Source organism: Centrocercus urophasianus, unplaced genomic scaffold (assembly GCF_019232065.1).
Source record: "Centrocercus urophasianus isolate 14NV4802_14NV808 unplaced genomic scaffold, USGS_Curo_1.0 seq_10, whole genome shotgun sequence".
NCBI classification, from domain to species: Eukaryota; Metazoa; Chordata; class Aves; order Galliformes; family Phasianidae; genus Centrocercus; species Centrocercus urophasianus.
Window position 1 is genome coordinate 27475358 of NW_024884142.1, and position 26812 is coordinate 27502169.

A 26812-nucleotide genomic window follows, 5' to 3' on the forward strand; every position below is an offset into this window, starting at 1 on the left:
TGAAACCTTTCTTGGATTAAATTGATGAATTACAATTTTTGGCTGTAACTACTGACACTACTTAGACACTGCATCTCTTCATAACTCAGGGCCTTTAGGTCTTCCTGTTGAAAAACAAATTGCAAGAAACAAAAATTATAATGAAACCAAAGGCACAGAACTTTCTTTGCCTTCAGAGTTAACCACCATATTATCTACAAGTCGCCCAGTTACATATCACAGACTTCTCAAAAAGACTGCTTTTTTCTCCAGATGATCTGTATTTAAATAAATGCTACCCTTTACAGAAGCCAAAAGACGAAAAGCAAACTTCCATTTGCGTGTTGCTTCACATGTCCTTCTTCAGGGCTGGTGAAGGTGCTCAGGTTGATCTGGAGCACACCGGAGCCAATTTCAACGACAGCACTAATCTCAATCTGCTGAATGTAGGGCAGGATGATCTTACAAATAACACAATATGCAGATGTTATTGCTTAAAAACAAACAGCAGGAGGAGGCCAGCTGTGAAGTCATTCTGCATTCAGAAAATTTTGAGAGCTTTTTGTTCAAGAGATGAAGGAGAAGTGGAGGCAAATAAATATTCCTAATAGTTGTTGGAATAATTCAGATATTTTTATTGAAAAATGCTGTTGCATCAAAGCCAAAATATTCATAGCAATGCATATGTTTTTGGAAAAAATACCTGGCCTCTTTTAGAGAAATAATAAAAAAGAACTATCCAAGTTAAACTTCGAGCTTGTTGATATAAAAATTGAAGTTTTGGCAGAATCCTTTTCCTTGAAAATACAAAAGTTAGTTTCTTTTTCAAACTGCAGAAGCTGTTAGAAAATGGGATTGTTCTCCTGAGAGAACAAAAGTTTTCTTTTGAATTTCAAGCTACAGGCATTGGAGCTGATGAACATTTTCGAAGATCAATAGAAAGTGTTAAAATAACATTTTCTTCTAAAATGAAAATTGAACATCTCTTAAAGTTACAAATTGTTAACAGAGAAACATTCTCCCTACTTCTCATGATGTCTTTGAATTTTATTTCTAAATCAGACCAAGTGCATTAAAAGTTTCTTAATCCATCTTTTTCTCCAGAAATATTATGCAACTAAAAATAACAAACTATTTTTCTAAACAATAAGGCTTTTAAAGTCCACTCTGACAGAGATTAGGTTTAAATAACTCTCTAAAACAAACAAGTGACCCAGATTTGAAAGAGATCTTCTATTATCTGAAGTCTATGAAGCTGTTTATAATAATAGTGTTTTTGCTGCTCCGGAGGCATGATGTCTCACTGGAACTTTCTGTTCTCAACACGCATCTTTGGAGGTCCCACACAGCAGGCATTTCCCAAGCATCTTAAAGCCATCCAGAGCTAGGCCAGATCCACCACCTCATTTATTAGGTGATGACCATAGCAGAGGCGAAAGCAATCCAGGGAGATCACCTGGGTGCAGGATGAGGTGAGCTGCTAAAATGATTCATTTGCAGTGACCACAGATCTTGCCTGCAGTTGTATTTGTTTTTCAGTTAGTCATGAAGGAAACGATAACCCTTGGCACTATTTGCATACTGTCAAACATCTTCAACTTGTACTTGGCTCATTTCAAGAAATTGAAAGTCCTGATTATAATTCAACACATTTAACACTTTTCCAGAACAGGAAGGTACACAATTTCAAGAAGAAAAAGAAACATCTGAGAAGAAAAGCAGTGATGAGCTAGGGAAGACTTCATGAAGTCAGCAGTTTCTCTGGGAGTACTGTGAAGGAGAAACCCATCTGCAAGGCACTGCAGTGTGAAGCACGGGGAAGGCAGAGCTGTACTCAGGTCCCCTGTCATCTGGCATTGGCTGAGCAAGCAGCTTGGTGAAAGAAAATGCCCTCATCTTAAACTCTGTGCCTGGGGCCAGAAACACATCAACCTTCATCTCCTGAGTTCATGGTTGTGTTCCTAACCCAGGCACGTTGAGCTCTAGCCCTCCCAGCATGGGGCAGTGTTGGGGTTTCCTGGAACTTGCTTTTAGTGGAGAATATATTGGCCAGATGAGATTCTGGTTTTCATCTTTTATGGTTAATACAGGCTTCCACATCCGAAGGAGTTTGGGGTTGGCTTTGAGCTGCTTTTATCACAGTTTGTGGCTATATTTTAAACTACAGCATTGTCTATGGTATATTTTTCAAGCAGAGGAAAGGAGATCCTTCCTTTGTTTTATCTGTACAGTTGTCACGAAATGGATGCACTCACAAGAGTCACAGACCTTAAGCTGCTAGCCTGAGCAGACACGTTTAAATCCTTTTAACTTGAAACACCGGAACTAGTGATGCTGCTCCAGAACTTTCCAGTGCTTGCAGGGAACCTTCACATTCTTAGATTTTTTTTCTCTCCAACCCACAATATATGTACTTTTGTCGTTTTCTCCTTTGGGTTGTCCTGGGGTGAGCAGTGAGAACCCTCTGCACTCAGCATCCCAACTCCCACCTGCAACACGAAAACCACCATTCGGCTGCCTCTGCTGTGACTTAAGCAATTTCTGTTTCACTGCTACTTCATCACCTTGTCTCCTCTCAGGTCACTGTGTCAAATCTCTAATTTCAGTCCATGGTCTCTAGCAACAGAATTGAGAGCCCAGTTCTGAGGAATCATGGCCTTTAGAGACTGTGCTAGTAGTCAGTCCCAAAATGGATGGGGACAGAAGTGATGCAAAACCATCTCTGTCCCATTACACCCACGTCCAGAGAGAACAACGAGATAAATGTTTTCCAGGTAAATTGTCCATATGTAACTGTGAAGTTTAAAAAACAGATTTGCCTCACTTGTTTAAACTTGATAGCATCTGTGAATTGTTATTTCATGCATGGAGAAATGAAGAAAAGCTGTTGCTCTTTTTTTGTTTGTTTTGTTTTGTGTTTGCTTGTTTTGAGAGTGAGACTGTATAAAAAAATCATAAGCCATCTGAGCAATGAAGAGCATTACAGGAGTCCTTGGAATTGTAAATGCCTGCTTTTACATCACCCTGCTATTTTAAAATATTGACAGTTACAGTAGTTTGAACCCATAATTGACAAATCCTTTTGTGCAAGCCTTCCACCAACAGAAATTGAGAGTTCTCCTCACATTATGTCGTTTTGTAAGATTTTTGCCAGGTGCTGTCAACAGTAATAAAACTGGCATCCTCAAAAGGATGTAAAAAACTTCTTTGCCCACAATTTTTAGGCTCCCTAAATATCTGCTCTTAGATTTTCCTTTCCTAAATACTTCTACCACTAAATGCCTGAATAGATGATATTCCCTGCTCATAGCAGTTAAAAAAAAAAGCCAACAATTCTCCCTAGACTTGCCACAAGTGGGAGCTTGCCCTCCCTGTGCTCTGCCCAAAAGCTATGTCACCAGATTATCCTGGACCTGAGCCCAAGCTAAGATGAAAAGCTTCTAGCAGGGCTTATGAACCAGAGCATATTACTGCTGCTGGGTCAGAGCATCACACTGCACTTCTCTCTACCTCTGGCAAGCCACGCAGACGAGACCTGTGTCTGTGAGAAGAACAGCAAAGCAGTTACGATGAAAGCCAACCCAGTACTGACTTCAGAAAATAGGACAAGAAACTACCTACAACTTATTACCAGATACTACAGCTCTGTAAAGGCTTCTGATGTTCACATTATAAAGAAGGATATTGAAAAACTGGAGAAGGTGCAGAAGAGAGCTGTAAAAATGATTCAGAGAGTGGAGAAAATGCCCTACATTGAAGCACTTAAAGAATTAAATCTGTTTAAGTTATCAGGAAGAAGGCTAAGAAGCACTTGATTAGAATGAGCAATATGTTCAACAGGAGAAGCTTGTGGTCTGCTCAGGGCTTCGTTCTAACAAAGACAAGAAAGACATGGCCAGAGCAAAGATGGTAGCTCGAAATGTAAAGTGGAAAAGGTAATTATTTAAGTATTATTTAAGTATTATTTATTAAAAGTAATAATTTTTCCCAATTATTCTTCAGAAAAAAAACGTCCTGAGAAAGACGGAGGATTGTCCTTCTTTTGATATCTTTAAATTGGGACTAGATGCTCTCCTGGACTCTGCATCAGTCACTGGGCTCAAGGAAGGCAAATCCACATATGACTGAACAGTGTTTAGTTTTTCCTCATCATCACCCGTCCTTACCCAGTAAGCTCTACTGTGGTTACTCTCAGTGGGTAAACAAGGCCAGAATCCTAATGTGGGCTTTGACAGGCATAATCCCTGTGCCTAGCAATCACTTCTTAGATTTGCCTGAGAGAGGGAGGAGAGAGATTGAGGAACACCAAACCTGTGGTCACTGACTCTCAAGAAGCAAGCAAGAACTTCACTCATCCTTCAGAAGCAGCTCTGAGTTTTAAGACAAAACAGATGATTTCCGAGCTCCGAATCGAAGAAAACCATGGGAAAGATAGGGAGGCATACTGAAAAGGAACACAGTGGCAATAGAAGACCATGTTCAAACCCAGCAGGCCATTGTCTGACACACTGTAGAATCAATCTGGGTTCACAGGGTGCCTTGAGGGTGCATGGCAGTAGCACAGTAACTACCTGGAGGTCCTTCTTAAATTCTTTTATTTAAAAACACTCTTTTCCTGATGGAACTGCTTTATTCACTAAGCCATTGTATCAGGGTACGAGAAACCTCCCAAATACACAGGAAGGATTCTGAATTGGGATGCAGACAGGCATAGATCTCCATGTTGTCATGTTGCCCTCGTGTTACCACAGCTGGAAGCAGAAAATTTATTGCACTGGGGTGTGTGTGTGCAGCTGGGGCCTGGGCAAATCTCTGCCAATGCGGACATCCAGTGTACTTTCCTTCCACTCTTCACCAACAGATGGTGTCAGAGGGAGTCCCTTTCCTGCCCAAAGCCTCCAGGCCACAGCGGTTGTATTTCCTTTTAATTACCTCTATATGAAAGACTACTGTATTCTACAACATTTTTTCTTCCTGAGGCAGTTTGCAGCAGTGGCACTACTTGTGCACTACTACAGCATGAAAGCACAACTTAGGGCAAAGATTTCAGTGTACTCATTTTCCATATTGTGCAGGAGTTATGTTCAGTGAAAATTATATAAATGTCGTGTACCAGCTCGTATGTCATTTCCACAGAATGTTACAACTATTCTGTTATGTAATAGTGAGCTAATAAAGTCAAACCAAAACTCACTATATCACTTTCTACGTGAAGTCACCTCATTTATCCTTTTTCCCTTTAATTTAAATCTCATCTCTATTTCTACATTTACCTCCCTATGTATTTCTAGCACAGCGAATTCCCGACACCCTTCTTATTTTACTGTGTGATCTAAACAATGCAGAATAACAGGGCCTGAAAATTTGGACTGGAAATACCATGAGAACAGGCTCTGTCAAGAGCTTTCCAGTATTTCCTGCTTCTGGTTGAGCTGGAAATACTCAAAGGGTGAAATCCTGGCCCAGCTGAAGTCAATGGGAATATTGCCATCAACTTCAATGGGGCTAGAATTTCACTCTTGGTATTTGTTCCATGTATCAAGGCTCAGCTAGATCTGGTGTGGTGTGAAAAGGAAAAGTTTTCTTCTTTTATTTTTTTATTTTTATTTCCTTCCTCTTTTAAGATTTAATGCTTAAAAAAGCCTCACATATTAAGATTAGATGTAAATGTCAAGTAACACCAGATAGGTTCCCAGGTTGCCCAAATGATCCATTTCTTCCATCCAAGTAATTGCATATCAGAAATAGTGGTATTCTAAATATAAAATGATACAAAGATTAAAAAATGACAATTGTCTGTATAAAATAATTAAGAAGATATACTGGGTCTCTTTTGACAAAGCATATGTTGTAGGCAGCTACCTTGCTTTTACGATCCTGATGCCAAAATCTTTTGCAGCCAGCAGTGCAGTGACTGCTACATGTGCAGAAAGTTTGAATTTTTGCTTTTAAACAGCACTTTCTTGGCAGAGGCCTTCACCATCAGTGAAAGAGGTTTTGCACTTCTTTAAATTTGATACCTTTTGATCTTTACTTAAGATGGCATAAAACTTTCAACTAAGCTTTGAGGAGCAGGTGGTCCTCAGCGTTTTGCTTGTGTCTGCCACTTTCTTCCAGGAGGTGGTTTGTAATTCCTTGCCCACTAGAGACAATCCATTACAGCAAGTCTTTTCCTTTCAACAGATAAAGTCAGTTCTGTTTCTACTAAATACCCTATTCATTACTGTGTTCATGTTTTACATTAAATAAACGTTTTTATTTGCATGCTACTTAATAATGACAGTCACCAGTAGCAAACTGATTAGTCTGAGACTGTACTGGTAAGGACTCATTGGCAGGGAACATTTCAGCAAATCTCTGTACCTTTTTCTGCATTCCCAGAAGACCTAGTGAAGGTCTGCCCAATAAAGATGTGTGCTTGAGCAAAAACATTGCCCCCAGTTCTTTCCTAAAAGAAGAAGTTTTCTTCAAGAAAAACAATAGTAGAAGCATTCAATTAATTAACAGCTATTCATTTTGTCTTCATTGACAATTAGCAGGCCTCCTGACACACTGCTGTCTCCCTTCTGCAGCAGAAATTTTTGTGCCAAGTGGACTTGGGCTTACACAGTCATTCATCAGCATGTGTTTCCTGGTGCAAATAGTTTCTAACTCCTTCCCAAGAGCAAACTCCAAGGGGAAAAAAAAGAAATAAAAAGGGCTTTGTTCTCTGTGAAAAAAGCTGTGGCTGTAGTCAGGAGCCCTGCACACTAAAGCAGGGCTGCGAGGAAGAAAGGGAAACATGGTCCACAGCATCCCACTACAGTACACCCAGCCCTGCCTGGACACTGAACCCAAACCTCTGGCCACTAACATCCTCTGTCCCCACCAGCCTGAGCCCAACATGAGCTGGAGCACTGGATACAGGAGTCAAATCTTGTTTTCTTCAAGGTATAGCAGGAGGAAGAATACAGTGAGAAAAAGGGAGAGTCAACAGAACTGAAACAGACCTGAGCATTACAGGACTGACATGCTGCATAATCAGACTCTCTGAGAATTCAGAAGATGCTTCAAGGGTGTTAACGACTCTGTATGAAATATAACTGTAGTGGCTTTTCTATCTGCAGAAAGGTAAGGTGAGTTTTGGCATATTTATGACTGACTTGTTCACAAGCATGTCTAGAATTCATACACTTGAAGGCCTGACCGATCAGGGAGTCACGGTGTCAGACAATGCTTTAGTATGTGAGGTAGAGTACATGGATTGAAACAGCCTTTTGAGGACAGAAAAAAAAAAACGCTACCTGGGCAATATGGGGTAAAACAACAATTTTGCAAGTGGAAATGTAAGCTTTTGATAATGCCAAGTTTCCCTTTTCATCTTTTTTGCAGATATGCCCAGCTTCTTTGAGACTGCGTTTGCAGCATGGCTCTGAGGAGGATGACCAGCTATGCGGCCGTTCTATGTCACTCTACTTGTTGAATTTTGACCTATATTCTGAAAAGCAAACTGTCAAATTAACAGTGCCACATGTTCCTCATCTCCCCAAGAGAAGACTGATGGAGATAAGCAGGCCAGTGCCACCATTTCCCTTTGACCGCATGCCTTCCCACTCTTCCTCAGTTTCTTAGACACCAGCCTTCTGGAAGCTATGCTAACAGAGCTCAGAGCCACCAACACCTTTCCTGAAGTCCTCTGTATTACCACTCAGCAATCACTTTAATGATTTCATCTGCAAATATTTTCTGACATTTTCTCTCTTCAGGTTGTTACATGGAAACCGACAGTCTTTGTCACCTTCCTCTCCCCACTCCCTTCCTCAGGGTCTCACCAACCACCCTGCTGGGTGCGTGGAAGTTTCAAGTAAGTTCTCTGGATCTGCTGACTGGAATAAATTCCTTCTTACCCACTAAGATGCAACAGAGCCTTTGTTACTTTCTAAACTTTTAGACACAAGTTTCTGTATGACGACCAGCCGTATATTGACACACCTAATTTTTTAAATGGACTTCAAGAAACTTCCCACACGTATGCCAAAACAAGTGGTTTTCCAAATAGTAGAATCAGGAAGGGATTTTTCTCCTCTTCAGCTCCTGAGCTGCTCATTTATTCCTCACCTAGTTGTCCCCGTTTGCACATGGGAGGGTTGTGGACATAGCAAGACCTGTGAAACTCCCAGCACCATTGCTGAGCCTTGCCTACGAGGTGAGGGACTCTGATGTCATATTGGGCTGAGGAAGAGTTTCTTCTTTCAGACTAAGCTTTCTGGATCTTGGGAGTTTTATGCTTATCTCTGAGGCCTGGGGCTTGGTTTGTCTGACAGGAGTGCCAGAGCTTGCTGAACCAATCTCAGATCCCACTGCCATAAGGGACTAACATCCAGGAGGCGCCATGCCCTGGCATTTTTCTGCTGCTGACACGAAGGTCAGCTTTTAAAGCTGCCTTTACTGACAGCCTTGGGCTTGATCCTTGCAGCCTGTGGTATTTAGGAGGACAGGGTATACAATCCACCAGCCTCTTTCTGTCTTTAATTTCTAGGAAACTATTATAGGGCCTTCCAAAACAGCTCATGTCTGCCTGCCAGCACCACATTAGCATGACTACTGCTTTGAAACACAATAACTGCAGCAGCTCAGTATCTGCAATTCATCCCTTGCTGTACTGTGTAGCTCTGCACACGCCTATGTGCCATTAATGAATCATCACGTGAGAAGTGTTTTCATTATCCCTTGCCTTTCCAGCACTGGGGCTTCTTGGCGAACGTGCAGCCCAGGCCATAGCAGCTGTCTGTCTCACTCTCCTTCATTTAGATTAAAAACTTTTTTTGTTGTTGTTGTTTTGAAGTGCCCATTGAAGTGACAGGATGGAGAAGGATGGCTAAGTCCAAGTCCGAATATCTTTATTTCAAGACTACACTAATAGCCTCTAAGAATTTTTCTCTGCTGCACTTCAGATAAGAGTGGTAAGCCTATAAATTCATTAGTGGGTAATGGAGCAACCTCACTTTATCTATGTCTTTTCACAGGACTAGGGTTTCATTCTGTGCCAGGAGTCATACATCACACTCAACATGTACGTCTCCAGAGCCAACCAAGAGAAAGTGCAGAAAAACTACTGTTAACAAGGGAGTAATTACATTCAGTATAAATTAATTATTGGTCACTCAGGACTGGTGGGAAAGGGCCACACAGACTGTGTCTGACTGCGTTCCCACCTCTGAGGGAAGAAATATTTAAATATGAATCATAAGACAATGTGAGGTGGGCCCTTTTTGGTCTACTGGTCTTTAACTTTGCTAATACGACATGTGGATTATTTGCCTTAACACTATAGGTACATTGTATTTTTTTAGGGCAAACATGAATGATAGTCATTCAGACAAGGGTCATTTCAGAGCAGCCAGTGTCAGACCCAACCGAGTGAAACCAGGAGGGACTTTAAAATGTAATTCAGCCAGAAGAACAGGACACGGATCAGCAAGTGAGTGATGGAAGGTGTTCATGAGGAATTTAGATTACCACACACTGCAAACAAACCCTGAGAAGCTGGAGCAGGCAGGGAGTGAGGAAACCAGACCAATAGGCAGAGAGGAGCCCCCCCAGGAGTGAAGATGTAGGGTGCACCCTGATCTCTGCTGAAAATATTAGTGCTTGCCCAGGAAAGTTTAGTTGTGATTTCTTAGTTGTGAACCCTGAAACTTGGAAAGGTAGGGAGATACATAAAATAATGTTGGGCTGATCTCCAATAACCAACTAGGAGATTAAAATTGCTAGGGTTTTTTTGTGTAACATTAAAACTGCTCCACGTCTTGACAAAAATCAGGAAATTCAAAGTTAAAGCGGATCCTCATAACTGGAAATTCTTGCCATCATGGGAAATAAAAAGCATATCAAAAAGTAAGTGACAGATGTACTGTCAACTGGGAGCCCCAGCTTGGAATTTCCTGGCTTTTTTACTTATTTCACTGCTCTTAACACAATGCATAGCCAGACTAGAGTTTATTCCTCCTATTCTCTCCCTTATTTACAGATACTCATATACACTGATAAATAACTACACATGGTGTGCAAATTAAGGTTTTGGGGTTGTTTTGTTTTGTTGTTGCTTTTTGGTTTTGTTTTTGTAATTGTTTTTGAAACATACTAGTTTCAAAAGTTTTTGAAGCTTATTAGATAACTTGGTAGGAAATTTTTCTCATTTGGAAAGACCCATGTATTACTGAATGCAAAACTGACACCTACCAGTTACATTTTCCTATAAAAGAGAAGTCAGCATCAGTTTTAAAATAGCCTGATACATGAAAAATCAGCTGTAAGATAAAAAAATGCAGTTTCCAAGCCCAGCTTCATCTAGTTCATGTTGAGCATCCTGATCAGCAGGTTATTTTAGGATATTCTATCTTGGTTTGCCCAGAGTTTTCACTTCAGGCCTTAGAAACCTTTCGTTTTACAAAAATACCAAGAATAACGAATCAGCATTTTATAATGAAGGAAGGTTATGTTGAAAAATTCCCAACCAGTGCTGACTGCCCACACTGGAAATCTTCATGCAGGCTGTGGAGCTGGTCCATGGCTTCCTGCCAGTTGCACTTGATAGGGAATTTCAAAAAGCGCTGCTCTGACCTCTGAGGCTTGTTTCAGTTTAAAAATATACCTGGAAAAAATTCTAGTGGCTCCAGTAGCTGCATTGTCAACATTTTACTCTCCATGCCTCTAACACTGCCTCCAACCTCCCCACTTAAAGTGCAAAAGTGCAGTTTTGCAGGTTCTCACCTCAGCCACATGGCAGCCAACAGGAATCAGATCATGGGAGCCTAAATTTTTTCTTTCACTTATTCCCCAGTCAGGAGTCCTGGCTACTTTGATCCAAAAAACTGGCACTTTGACTCATTCTGAGCTGCTGTGGGACACAGAGCATGCCAGCCCAAAGCTCAGCCATTTATTGCTCAGCAAGGCTGCATCTCAAAGTCATTACATGGCATTAGCTTGACTCCTTTCTGCAAAGTACAGGCAATTTTTGCTTCCCAGAAGGGACCTGTTTTTTGTGAGGCTGCTTTAGGATGAATTTAGATTTAAAATGAGGTTTAAAAGAGCATCATCATAGAGCTTGAATAAAGCAAGGCCGCTGGCTTTCCCAAGCAACTGGCAGGGAGCAGATGCCACTGGAAGAAAATCATTCTCACAGCCTCATGGCTTCAGCCCCTCAAGCCAAAACACTGAGAGAGGTCCCACAGTTATTAAAGCCAATAAATCACGTCTTGAGAGATCCTGCATGTAGACTTGGACAGCGTTTGCATTTTTCTGCCCTCAGATCTTGAAGGAAGGCTTTTTTTCCCCTTTACCTCATCTACCTTGGGTATCTTAAAAAAAGGAAAGACACTCCTGGGACCCAGAGACTTCTATTAGATGTAATTACGGTACCTTACTTTTAAAGGTTTAAAAGTGCATCTTTATGGGCTTACGCAGTCACAGCAACAGTAACAGTGTTTTATGTGTTTGATTGACACAAAACATGCCTTGGCATTAAATGTTTCCTCAATGCCTGGGAACACTGCACCCTGCACAGTCTCTGCATCTCTAGAGGTGTTGTTGAAACAAGGAGAATGGGATTGTCCCAAACTTTCTCCACACATTTCCATTATCATGAGCTACAATGTCATCACAAAAAATGCCATCAGCTGAGGTTTTTGGCTCATGCTTCTGAAGAACAGAGATTTGCTCCTGTGAGCCACTAAAGATAAAAGGAGATAATGTGCCATTGGGCAATTTATGAAAAGTCTCTCTGTGTCTACAGTTAAACACAAAGCTCTTTTTTAATATGAGCACAGGTCCTTATTGGGCCTATGAGGCACTTTTGTTCTTTTCTTAGATGAAAGCAGACTTTGTGCGATACAAAAAGCCAATGTCATATATGTGGACATGCCCACCAAAATTACAAACCTTCAGAATTTCCTTTCTCCCATCAGGTCACAGAAAAGCAAAGCAAACATCCAGTTGAAAGGTTCAATTTCAAATCTTTATGATCAGAATTTCATAATAAAAAGATGGTGGGACGGAAAAAGTTCAGATCCAAAATTACCAGTGGAAATTGGAAACAAACTGCAAATAATAAATCAGATTAAGAAAAAAAAAATGGCAATCTGTCTGCAGATAATTCACAAGTGAAAAAAGTTCATTACAAATGATTTGCTCTGCTGCAAATTTTTAGTAGCGTCTGTGTACACTACTTCATAAAACTTCTGCCCTTGACGTATTTTAAAGGAATGCCATTACTGACTGGGACTTCAGTTGGCAGCCAGGGAACTGCCAGAAAGCAGACCTTGAGTCTGTGTCAGATGCAGGGATGTCAGAAATTTCAGGAGGTGAGGAGGTTTCAGAACTCCTTTCCTCCATAGCAAAAGGGCTCCAACAAAACAACATCCATAAATCTCATGAAAAAAAAAAAAAGAAAGAAAGAAAAAGACCAACAATGTTGATACCTACACTAGATAATGTAGGGAGAACAAGTTTTAATGATAACTGTTTTTTTTTCTTACTGCATAATGAAGATTCTCAAGAAAATATTCATGGTTGGAATTATTTCCCATCATTTCAGAAGAGAGGCCTCAATGCTTTCCATCAGAAAGATGTACATTTTTGTTTCATGGATGGAGAGGGGATACTAGGAAATTTTGGAACAAGCTGCCAAAATTGCAAACAACCTTCACAAATCAAAGCAGATGACTGCAACAGAAATGCAGTCCTTATATCACCACACTGTCTTGTAAATTTAATATCTGAGAAAAATTTTTAAAAAGGGAGAAAATGGTCTGGTTTTATACTGCTTTGATTTCCTTTATTTCTCCCCTATTCATTTTTATTATGCTCTGGCATTTGTTTGTTTGTTTGCTTTTTCAGCATCACCGAAATATATGGCTCTACATACTGGCATGAAATAAGGTCTTCCCAAAATATTTTTCATCTCTTGTGTCTCTTTCTGTGTTTCTTTGCACACAGAGTAGAACAGTTTTGTTCTGACTCTGGAAGTTTATCCTTCCTTCTGTGTCACTTTGTTTCTGGTTTCCAGGTAGCTAAATTCACTGACAAATCTTCCAGATGGATTTTTGCTCTCTCCTCCAATGCCAATGCGAAGGTCCCTTTTCCTCTCTGGGTTCTTGTGTCCTCTTCCTTGTGCCTGTACCCTCTGCTATAGCAGGCCAATGAGAAGGGATGGAAGCCGTCTGGGCAATATCTTTAAAGCAGTCGAGAGACATCTATCATGACTGCTCACCATTTACCACAACCATGTGTGCATGTGCACAGTTTACAGTTGTGGTTTTTCCGAGGGGATTGTGGTATGGTTTTATAGGCTGCTCAAGATGTCCGTTTGGGTGTAAGTGTATCTATCTAAACAGAAAAATATATACACGCATTTTAGAAAATGCTTGTGTATTTTTTATTTACTGTAACATCCTGGAATTAAGCTTCCTCAGGAAAAAAAAAAAAAAAAGTTTACAACTCCTTTCTGCTTCCCCCCTTTTTTTTCCTTCTCTCAAACGATTCTTTTATTCTGCAGTTCCTTTTGCCCTTCAGCTTTGAGAGCTTAAGTTTTTTTTTTTTTCCTTCTTTTCCACTCTAACCTTACTTTCTCCTTTGTTCCTTTCCCATAAACTTATTTTCTCCTTTCTAGTTAACTGTTATTTCCTTTTATATCTGTCTTTTCCCCAACCCTATAATTTTTCCTTTGCTCCTTTTCATGTTCAATCTTCTCACTTTCAGTTCCCAACTGTAAGTTTATATATAAGTACATACTGTAACAGCATGAGATACAAGAGACAGTAACACATTTTTAGGGAGAAAATGATTGCTATTATGTTTCTGTTATGTTGATTTGCTCATTGTCTTCTGGAAAATATAGCATAGTTGACTGTGCTGTCTGGAAATGAACATACAAGGGATCCATGGAACGATTTCTATTTGAAATACTATATTGCTCTGAAGGGAAGACATTCAACAAAAGCTTTCTGTTTTTGATAATGGTGATATGCCATTTTCCAGAATGGCCGTTATAGTCATGTGCACACAAAGACACTTAAATAATCACCAAGAACTTACGAACAGGTGATCAACCAGATCCTTAATGTTGTTTCTGGATACTAGACTGTCTGATTTAAGTAGGTTCATGGTGATGTCATCTCAGTGAATCCCTGAGAAGTCGTTACTCACTGGGAAAATCAGTTTGGTGCATTTGGATTTGCTCTGATCTCCTTAGCAGAGCAAAAAGTTGTGACACCAGCTCACTGCAGCACAAACACACAAAGCTCTTCCATCCCTGAGGAAATCTGAATGTCCCTGAGATGCTGGAGCTAGAGGGAGAGCCGTGCAGCTATTTAGAAAAAGAATTTCGCTCCAAGGAGCTGATTCTGCAAACACTTTAGCATATGTACAGCTTTCCTTTACGAGAAACCTCAAAGAGCCCGCTGGTGTTGCTTCATGCAAGTCAAGTCAGTCATATGGCAAAGTGTTTACAGGATTTGGACTTACATTTTGAAACCATTTCAGGACCCTTATAAATAGGCGTTAGATAATCATAAATCCCCATTGTTTTCCAGCAGAAAAATAACAAAGGGGTTTATTCCATACAACATTTATGTAATTATGTTACATTGTAACTGAGTCCACTGCCCGTACACACAGAGGAGTTTGGATTCTCCACCCGTGTTTGATGCTGGGGGTTCCCACGTGCTGCTCATGAGTGGGACAGGAGAAGACCCCATTAGTTCCCCAGTCAGTTTTTACCCCCAGAAGTTGAACAAAAACAGTCGATCTGAAGTACACTTTTCTAAGACAGGATGCAGAATGTCTCGTGGAGAGATGGGAAGAGCTCTAATTCTTGAACCCAGAAAAAACTGAAGGATACAAGAGAACAGAGCTGACATCTGTTTATCAGCAAAAGAAAGCAATGGATGACAAAGTAAGCAAAGGTTGAGCTTGACAGGGGTCATGAAAGGGCTGTGACAGTGGTCAAAACCAAGGCAAAGAGTGTCCTCTGTTCTTATGCTCCACAAAAACACAGCTGAAATGCAAAGAGGAGGACCAGTCTGACCTGGCAAAGTCTGTTCCTGGAAGATCTCCAGTACTGCTATGGTGACTGACGCACTCGATTAGAAAGTCTATCCTGTCATTATCTCTGCACTCCTCTGCAGTCTGGTACCGGTCAGCAGCATCTTTGTGGAGTTAGAAATGTAAGGATCTCCCTAGATTATTTTGAAGGTAAAAGCAAACATAATGGCAATTTTGTTTTCTCTGTGTTTTTTTTTTTTACCATATTGAATTTACCAAGCATTTGATGCTTGAAGGAAGTCAGTTGGAACAGGCAGGTGGGCTCTCAGGTGCCTTACCCCAGAAGCTGTACTTGGCTCTGTTTGCTTTAGGACACAGTGACTTTTTAAAGTTCTCCCAAGACAATTTAGTTCTGCCTTGACTTTATGTGCATGTCGTTTCATCATCTGAGGCCTCATTTCATACATACGTTTATAATATGGGTTTCATTTCAATAAGCTGGGAAAGTAATAAATTTAAAGCTGACTAACAGTTGTTTTATGTGGCTGCCAACCTGCCAAGTAGCATTCTTAATTATTGCCAGGAAACTAAGTGTTTTGCAGCCATGTGTTTTACATTTGAGTGTAGTATGTCTTGTCAGCCCTCTCTGCTGGACGGATGGACAGGCCAGTAATTTCTGTGTGCAGAGAGGCCTACACTGGTGGGTGGTTTCTTTGTAATCAGGTAGGGATATCAACAACAAGATGATGGACGAGATTATCCCAAGCGGTCCCCCTTTCCCAACAGCAAGCTGTCACAGAAAAGCTGGACAGAAGGGGTTAAACCTGATCCCAAAGCCATAGTATTTTTCTGTTTAAGACTGTAGGGCAACTACTTATTAGAGTTGTCAGCAAAGAAAAAGCATAAATATATTATAAATTATATATGTTAGAATAAGATGGATGACTGTTTTGTTCCTTCTGTGCACGATAGATTGAGACACTGCTGTAAGTAGACTCTCCTTTTCTTTTTTCCAGACAAAACTCATTATTATTACACCAAAACAAGCAAGGGTTGCATGGCTTGATTTCTGCAGTCTGTGTTTAGGCTCCAAGATGTTGTCCCACACTTTGGAAATTAGCCAGTAAAAGAAGGACAGAAAATTAATACTAAAAAAGGAAGCACTGACCCAAACAGTTTTGTTGCATGTATTCTGCTCTCCAGAATGCTTTGAAGTCTGAAGAGAAACTTGACCGAGTCAGTTAAGAGTGCCTCCAGGTCCTTAATTTGCGCAACCAGCATTCGTTTTGCTGATCGTCATCACTGACCCTCGAAGAATTATAAAGGTCGTATTTTCTTGCAGATAATGTAAGTCTTGAGCAATTTCAAAAAAAAAATGGGATAAACATAAACACATTGCTAAAAAGCAAATTTTTGTGCCCAGTTCATTTTTTTTTTTTATTTAATAAATTACATGCAAAACTCAAATCGCAATTAAAGAAAGGCTCATCCCATGAGTATCTCACACAGTGCTGTGGGATATTATTCCCCTCCACACACGCATCTAATTTTAAAACAGTTCTCTCTAATATTTCAGAAAAGTCTAATAGTGTTTACTGTTTTGTTGTTGTTTTTTCTTTAAGTCCTGTTGTTGTTTTGTTAAGGAGGCATTAATTAGTGAATCATTATTCCCATTTTGGCATGTGAAAATCTGGAGTGTGCTTTTATCCATTTCCCAAGAGTGTGTGCTGGCACCATAGCAGAGGATGTGGAAGAAGCGTTTTTCAAACAAGCAGATGTAGCTGCTTTGGGAGCATCTGTATTGGTGTGTTTTGTGGAGAGATTCCTACTAGCCATTTTCTATTTAACCAAACAGTCCCCATGTGCCTCTCACAGGTGAGAACCTACCTTTGCAAATCAAGACTCAAGAAAAAATTGTCATTAAAGTGTCCGATGGCATTTCCTTCAATTCTTGCGATTTCTAACCTCTTGTCTGTCTCTTCCCAAATAAATAAAATTCTCCTGTAGTTTCAGATGCCACTTCCTATCTCAGGGCAAAGTCTTCAAAAAAGACAGTGGATGTGTGCAGGTGTTGAACGTTAACAGCATAAAATGCACTTCCCAGTACAGTCAACAGCAAACTCTCACTGATTTCAGTGAGGTCAAATCCAATTTTCCTTGGCATTCCCTTAAAAGGTATGCCATGCAGTCCACCATTCTCTAAGTGCATGACTTGGCCCTTGCTCACCCCAGATTTTTCAGGGAGATTCTCCACAGGAGTGCAGGCACCAGGGGACATGGAAAGGCAGTGAAGGGGTACCAGAGACAGGAGGTCACTGGTGAGACTGTCAGAGGCTAGAGACATCTGCACACAAGACCCAAGTCAGCATGCCATATGGAAAGCAAAGAATGGAATCTTTTTCTGATCGGCACCATGAAGTTGGTGTTACTTTTTCACCCTGTGCTGGCCTAACTCTGCTGCTATTTATATCAATAGCCAAGCCTGAGACAGTGTGAAAGTGCCTCCTTAACCTTTTAAACCTGGCACCAAGGCTTTTATATCACTATTTGCCCTCACCTCCAGGGTCACTTGCAAGGAAATGTGGTCTGGGACCACTGCAGAGCTGGCCGCTGGTCACTGAGCTGCCGCAAGGCTGCAGTGTTAGTGCCTAGCTTCACCCATCCAGCCAAGGGTCAAACAAAAATATATATAATTTATAATGTATAATTTGTACAATATATGATGTATAATGTATAATTTGTCATTAAACAAGAGGACACTGACCATGTTTTGAAGGCATAGCCTAATTTTGAGTCTGGAAGCTGCAGCTAGTCCGCTTTATGTTACCTAATGCCACTTAAATGGGACATTCCTCTGTTTCTTAGGGAGAATCATTTAAGAGCTCATGGTGCATCAAAGCATCTCAGGGAGAAAGAGTTAGCACGGCTCCTTATCTGCTGTCTACTTCCTAAAGGCAGACCAGTTACTCCAGTGGCCACCACAGAGCCCAGCTCTGCCTGCGGGGACCAGAGGGATTGACTTCTCCCTTGACTACCAGTTATCGTGGTATCTCAGAGTCAAACCAGATTATAACAAAGCAAACAAAAAAAGCCAAATCCTCTTGTATAAAAAAAAGCATATCTGAAATTATTCCCATGTGTGAGGTGCTGCTGCATGACACTAAGTGCAGCAGCCAAACCAGTAACAGTTAAATCCTCTGGATCCCCATAAAAATACGCAGTACACAAATACACAGTAAATGAAATGACTGAATTAGAAGCAGAGATAAGTGAAGGACAACGCTGTGCTGCTCTGTGTTCAACAGCTTTGCCAAAGTGCCGAGGCTTTTTGCCTCTTTCAGATAAAGGGTGTTTTTACACATTTAGTCTTTTGCAAGTTTTCTCCAGTAAAATTTTTGGCAGCTGCTGACTACCTTCTTCTGTCCTGCCGCATCACTGACAGCCAAGGCTCTTCAATTGTCCTTTGGCTAACTTCCCAATGAAATGTATGCATTAATTTGCTGTTAAAGTTTAATTTTTACTACTACTGCTAATAGAAAAATCTTTGTGGCCTTAGCAATACGTAGGTGAAATTCACTGGCAGTGAAATCTCTTGTTGACGTGCTCGTTGAACTAGGCTTCACAACGAAATAGGGTGGAACGTTCTGTCTAACAGCTTGAGCTCCAGTGTTCAGTCCCATAAAGGACAGTAGAAAAGGTAAAATAAAATTAAAGAAAATGCCCTATTATACTCCAAGTTATTCCAACTTGGATTGTCATTTAAAAAAAAGATAATGGACTTCTTATCACCTTTTTTTACCCTGAGCAAAAATAACCTGTTGGTGTTTAAAACAAAGCTTATAGTATTTTTATTCCTTACTCTGTAACTCATCTTTCAGCACCTGAGCCTGTGATTTACTCTAGGATGGATAGATACTCGACAGAATCATCCAGATTAGATGTCACTGCCCGGACAGCGTGATCCAGTGAAGATACCGTCACTGCAGATCTGTACATCACCAGGAATCATTGGCCAGTTCCTCTCATGGGCAATATGATACACCATATGGTCATAGCAAACATAAATGTACTTCAGAAGTGCTCCCATTCAGTACTTTGTCCTTTCAGTACAGTTACTTCTTTCTCGTGGAACCCCCTCAAAGTTTTATTTCATGATGGTTGTTGTGTGAATGAGTTTTGTGTATGAGTTCTCACAAGCGTGAGTAAAGACTAATTCCAAAATCATGGCTCCACATTGCCCCAGTTTCTCCCTTCCCTTTCCCTGCCTTGGTTTTCCATGCCCTAATGCATGTTCCAGAGACCAGATGATAACAATGGCCCACACTAACTTGTAACGTTATCTTTCCTCCCACTCTTTGAAAACAGCAGCAGAAGAGGTGAAAGCCTTTAAAAACAGCACATGCACACACACATACACACACACAAAAAAGGAGAGGATATATGAAGGAAGAACTCACTCCCCTGTGGAGAGGGGGAACTGACATGTTTGTGATGTGGCTTTCAACATGTCAGTGCCACAAGAGCACTAGGCAGAACTCTGCCATGTTGCAGTCCTCATGGAGAGAAGGCAAGCTCGTTTTTAATAGACAACATATTGGAAATAGAGCCCTGATTAAATCTCTCTGTTCTTTTTCCTTTTCCCTTCCCCTGTGGCTACCTTGCAATCAGTTTGGCAAATCTTACAGATTACAGATGTAGCACTAGCACATACAAAAATATGGCACAATAGCTGAGCGGGCTGCTTTGAAGATAAAGACTGACTTTAAATTCCACAATCCTGAGGGCTCTTGTCGCCTTGAAATCTGATTTCAAAGCTCAACACCACTAAAATGTCTTGTTGAGAGTGATGACAGCAGGCAGTGAAGTGTACACTGTATTGTCACCACCTGTGATTGGTGGCAAAGCGCATACTTTGGCTACCACATACTGACTCCTTAGTTGTGGGCTGCCTGTAATAATGCAAACAATAACTGCTGGCTAATTTCAGTCCTGTAAGTGCAGTGATGAAGTATTGCGTAAAGTCAGAAACCATGCGAGTTAAGCGGATGGAGTCCATTCTCACAGTTTTCAAGGGGCATTGAGAATGTTGTGTCAAAGTTTGTGGGAGAGAGGAAGAGATGAACACCTTCCTCTTAATTAAGAAAAAAGGAAAAGTCAGCAATTAATAAAAGACCAAGATGCATGGTCCAGTATTAGGCTGCAAACATTCAGTTTGCTCAAGGAGGAACTGCCTCCATGAAATTATCTCCAGGATCCTGTCCTTGGGCTGCAACATGCCATACAGGATCTGAACAGGGACATAGGAAGGCACAGAGCAGAAGGACAGGGGCCCAAGTCCCAGAACCACCGCTGAGATGCAGAAGATGTGTCCGCTATCATGCAAAAGAGAAGCTGAGAGTGACACAGTGATACTAATGGATATTAATATTTGATCTCTTATTTGTGAAATGAACTTCACACTTGACAGTAAGATTATGCAAGATATCTGAGCCTGAACAAGACAACACTCACAATGCAGTTATCATTATAACTAACTGTTTTTCTCCTAAGTGTAGGAGAATTATTGCTTCTGAGAATTCATTGGATTTGACATAAGGTGCCAATGGAAATGCACTACTTCTCTGCTTATTCTACTCCCAGATATGAAAGTCAGAATTCCGAAATACATATTCATTGGCTCCAGTGAAACCCAAAGGGTGTTTGAAAGCATATATTTCAACTTTACCAAATCTTCAGAAAATTATTCAACATTCCTTTTGATTACATGTGTAATGGTTTGATTTTTCACATACTAATGCAGATGCATTGAGTGATTTACAGCAGAAAAACTCCGTGGAGTTTGTAATCTAAACAGAGATGAAAATGAAGTAAGGAATGCTAAATATGACCAAGAAGGGAGATGGGCAATGCTTTCCAGTGACTTTGCTCCTTTCCACTAGTATTCACTACTGTAGAGGGTTGGAAGGAGCTGATGGAGTCCTGATGTGACTGAAGGTCCTACGGCCTGAGGAAAAGGAAAGCTCTGGACAAAGAGGAGCATACACCTGATACACCAACTTTACTCAAGAGGTAAACTACTGTGTAGGTTCAAGGGGTGGGAGAAACCAGAACAGGGGCAGCAAATTAGGGGGAAAGAACTACAACCCTTTAAATCTCCTCTCCACTGTAAATCTATTACTGGAAGCTGGAAGCCTTATGAGATGTATGTCATGAGATAAAACAATCCTGAAGGTTAAAGTACAAGAGAACTGATTAATCAAACAATTTAAGCCAGGAGCCATGTGAAAAAAAAATTACTTCAAGTCAGTTAAAAGGTCAGCAGAAAGATCTTGCCATGTTGGGAATATCTGCCCAGACAAACACTAAGCGATTCCTAGTGCATGAAGCAGGGGACCGTGTCTCATCTAATGTGAATGAAGGTGGCCAGGTGCTCCATTTTCATCGTGTTGTCATTCAGTGGCCAACAGTAAATGCCGATGACACTGGATACTTTCTTTTTTAACCAGCAAAGCCAAACAGCAACAGCTTCTCTTTGCTACCGGTTTCAAGGAAGAAATGCTTAACTCTAAAAGTACAGCGCTCTGTTTTCTTAATTGGCAAAGCAGGTTGTGAAGTCCTGCCAACAGGAATCTCGCACTTCTACAGAACCTTCATTCTGCTACAAGAAATTCTGATGAATGAATGCTGGTAAAGTATTGGTGCCTGTTTAACTTTTCATATGCAAAAGGACTCCTGTTGACCTCTGTTGTACTTGCATGTGTATATGTCTTTCTCACCCTAGCTATAATGTTTATATATTAACATGGTGGAGGAAATAAGCAGAAACTAAAAATAATTACTCTTCTTCAAAGTTAACACTTTAAAAGATACAATTTCATTTCTTTAGAATAGTTTTAATGGAAGTAGTTTTAAAAAAAAAATAAGTTAAACAGTTGGGACCAATCTTGAAGCTTATTAACTGTTTTCTTTTATCTTTCTTTCTTTTTTTTTTAATAAATCGTTTTGTTCTCCTATAGTCATCCTGACTGAGAACCTTTTGTTTTGAATAAAACGCCAAAGGCTGTGACAGTAGCCAAGTCTATACAACAAACATCTCTGAGGTCAATCAGAAAGCCTCTGCCAGAGCAGGAAAAAGTATACAAATTTCCCTAGTGCTCAGGTTGTATTTTCTATCCCGAACTATTTTTCTCTTAGAAACACCTGACATCTTCTCTAAGAAATCTGTTCATTTTTACTCTTTTTCGCAACCTGAGATTTCATTATGTTTACTTTGTTTCACATTTTCTTATCTTCTTCTACTCCAAATGTGGAAGGGGAAAAAAATAGCAGTCTCAGAGGCTGGGAACTGCAAAGTGATTTTCTTATATCTTAATCTATGTTGGGTAATGGCGGCCATTTCAAGGATCCCTTGGAGAATTACTGTCTTCTGAAATACTTTACATAGCTGTCTGTCCACAGCTTTTCCTTTGTGCAAAAAAAAATGGATATATTATCATTTCAATGTCTACTGCTGCTGCTACTGGGAGCAGTAAACCTCAGTTATCTTGCCCCATGGCATATGAATCAATAAGAAAAAAAACTGATGCTAAATATGCTGAAGCTCTTTTATAATGCAATCTAAAAAAAAAAAAAAAGGCAGTGAATGCCGTGAACAAACACTGCAAACCCCAGAAAAGGTGGATCCATCTCACCTAATCTCAGACATTTTGGGCACAGAAGTGCTCCTGGGCAGTCACCTAGACTTGCTGTGGAGAGAAAGAGAGAAATGCATTTCAAGAGGGCAATTTGTCTTCTTATCTTAAGGTAGGTCGAAACACTGCCCATACAGAGAATCACAGAGTCACCAAGGTTGGAAACGACCTCCAAGATCATCTAGTCCAACCATCCACCTACCACCAATATTTCCCCATTAACCATATCCCTGAACGTGGGAATAAGGCCAAGCTGCAGTTTGCTCTTCTGAAGCAGAGATTCATTTTCACTGAATCACTGCTTGCAGACACAAAATGAATACCAAAGAAAGCACTGACATCGGCCTCTTTTCTCCAACACTCCCATCCTTCTAGAAATACTCCATTGCCCATTGTGTTTAACTCATCCCACATTTTTCTATAGCTGGAGAGCTTAACGAATTCAGCACAAATACAATGAATCAGAAACTGCACAATCACAAGCACTCATCAACTCCACTGCTGTTGCATGAAGGCAATGGGCTTACTCTACTGCTGTATTTGCAGCATTAGACTTTTCAAATGTAACAGTTGTAATAGTTGTATTTTGGTTTTACTATAGCAACTGTTCTCTGAAAGAATATTTTTTTCTATGCAGATCTTTTTTAGGTCAACATTTTGATGATCTATTGCTCTGTTTGTAGCTTATTAACAAAGTGCTTGTAATATACCCAAATTGCAAAGTGAATGTGTCGGTAACGTTTTTTATGAGTATAAATACACTAATGTTTTTTAGAAATATTTTCTCTGTAACTTTGCTTTAAATACAAAGCTTTAAATATAAAAAGTAAAAATAAACCAATGCATGACATCTATCACTGCCCATGCTGTCGTAGATCATTGTGCTTTTCACCTACAGATCAGTAAGGAGGAGGAGAACTCACAGCAAAATTCAAGTTCATTAAGGCTATGCTTTTTGTCTGAAAACATAGTTGAGTCTGCCAGGGGATGAGATTTACATTACTCAGAAAGTGATAAATGCTCGCCAGTGCAGATATGTTTTGAAGGTGCTCTTCTGTCATTAAGGTTTTTATAACTTTGATAAACTCATATTTTTTAGGCATTTGAAGAAAGTTCTGTAATCTGAAGAAATATTATCTCTGGTTGCTAAAAATTCCATTGGTCATATATTTGTCAGGCCCAGTGAATCTTTCCAGCTGTAACAACAACAACAGCATTTACATTGGGCATATGTGTATTATATACACATATATTTCTCTATGTGTAACTTTCCTTAGATATGCATATGATGTTTGTGCACTGTAATAATACATCATTTGTCAAATCATTTTCACACTCATGTACATAATTCCAATTAAAATGAAGTTCTACTACGCTATGAGGTTAGTATGGGAAAACATCTTTACATTAAATAGAGTTGGCTTGATTCCAAATATATTCAGCCAAAAGAAATATTTCTCCTTCATGACTGTGTGCACTGTCATTGCCCAGAATAGTGTGTAGTAGAAAAGAGTCATGGAATCACAGAATCATTGAGGTTGGTAAAGACTTCTAGGACTTCTTCTACAGGCTTTCAAAGGCACCAATCTAAACCATTGACTTTCTGCTGTAAGAGGAGTACTGAAACACTTAGATTTAAACACAAATCAGAGAATGGGTAAGAGAGAATGGATCCCAGCCCTGGGAGGGATACTGAAAAGCAGAGCATCTTCTGGCCACAACTCAATAAAGTCAGACCTATTATTCAATTAAGTAATATTCTGTATACGTGACTTTAAAGGTAACCAAACAAAATAAAAATATTTCTTTCATGGGAATTGTATTTATATTATGAAGGTAAATTGTTTGTTTATTTGCCAAGGTATTGTTTATTTGCACTGAATAGGTAAAAGTTGAAACACCTATCAAAGTTATACACTTCAAGTAAACATATGTATATTAATGTTTTAGCATTAGACAGATATGTCTATATAGGAAGCTAGAAGATTTTTATAGGACTCTTTTGGAATAAATCATTGTTTTTAAAATGAAAGTATAATTTTCCATTTACCTGACCCGATCATTTTCAAGTAAACTATACCATTACTGTCATTCTTTACATATCATCCTCCTTTATATTTCACTAGAATAGGGTCTAGTGTTTTGCATATCCTTGATCTGGATATATTTTTCAGTGTCTACAGATCATGCTGTCACCAATGACAGTTTTTCCTGCTAGAACAAGAATTTGATTGAGATATGTCTATCATCATTCATTTTGGCAAAATAGACTTAAATGTTCTGGTGTACCCGCATGCATGAACATGCATGAAGATGTTCTAAGAGCTAGAGCACAGTTTGTGTTTCCTCATCTAGAAGCTGTGAAGTCAGAACTTATCCTCTGCGACCTGTCCAATGATATTCATTTACCCGTGAGCCAGAGTACCCAGGGCAACTGGGGATGTGGATCAATGAGGAAGATTATGGCAACTTTCCAGAGACCCTTTGCTTCCCTGTGGAGGTGAGGAGCTAAGTTTGCAGCCAACATCCAGCTCAGCCTGTTACTGTTGGCCTCAGCAGAACTTCAGGGCCTGGGATAATGCGTTCTTGAAGTCAGTGCTATAGCAGGGCCTTCCTGGAGCTTTGGTCCAAGCGTTCACAGTCTGTGTGTGATGCTGAGGCCAAAGGATAATAAGCCCAGGTTAAAGGAATTTAAAACTTATTTGCTATTGGAATAAATTTCATTTTGTCAGATCGGAAAATGGAAGTATTTGAGGAAAAATGTATCTCAAAAGCGAAATATCAAATATTAATTTATTTGCATGAATGGATGGGTGTGAATAATTTTGCTGTTTCTTATTACTTTTAATTATTGCTATTTGAAGTAATTATTGGTACCTGTATATTTCTTCTAAAAATAATTCTGGGAGGTAGAAATGATGAGAAATTTCAGTTCCCAACAAGAAATTCTTTATATATGGAGGTGCATGCGAGAAACAAAGAGTAGTAAAGATACAAAAAAAATGCTTTATATATCATTTATTTTGCTACATTTATTCTGTTTTTAATTATGACAAGAGCTTAGGTCTGATTTTTGCAAATTACACAAAATAATAAAGAAACACAGCTGTTTAAAATTGCATAGAAAATAAGTCACTAGTAGACACCAGTTACTTTATAGCAAATCTTCATGACATATTTTCTCCTATTCTCACGCTTACTGATGGCTTCATGCATACATGGTGAATGAAATTTGCTTGTCCTGCAATGGACGTTCCGACCTGCACTGTGCTCACTGTGCTGCTCCATCAACTGGTGCATTATTTGGCTCCCATATGGGTCACCATTCACATGGGAAAAAAAAGTAATTGTAGTTGTTCTGATGTTTATTTTTGTGGAATGTCTTTTCTAACTTGACACCACCAGAAAGATTGCTGTTATCAGTGCTCAAATACCAGTCACTCCCTTATGAAGCAAGAAAAGATACACCGAGCGGTCCCAGGGACCAAGGAAACTTTGGCATTTCATCAGTTTCAGGGCTAGAATTTCACTGTCAAGCTCACTATCTGTCGGGCTCTCATAGATAAACAGTAGATAGGAACTCACAACACATTCCTTTCATGTTCACTAATTTCAGAAAGAGTCTCTGCAGTCTAACACCAGCACATCCCTTGAAGTCCTATCTCTCTGCATGTATCTTTGGCAGCCATGTAGTAATTAGTAAAACAGAGCAAAGATATTTTACACCACTCTGTCCACTCAGCTTTGCTGTTATGAACAAATGCTGCAAGTTTTGGCTGGGAATGGCATCTCACACTCTCTGCTTTTTACATCTGAAATTCTTTTAAATTAGTTAAGATGTAAACCATAACTTCAAACGATAAAGGACTTTCACTATGGTTATTTATATCTTAAGGAACTAAATAAGTTTATCTCCTCTGGATTTAGTGGAAGTCTAAGACAACATATTAAAAATGAAATTAAGATAAATAGAATCCTGTTATCACTGCCTCCTCTTACTGAAATTAAATAACATACTGTGAGAAAGTACAGTTTCTTTCTGGCTAACATGGGGCAGGGGTGTCTTTCTATGATATTTAGGCACACGTTCTTGGTAATCTTCTTAAAGCATTCTTTCCTTC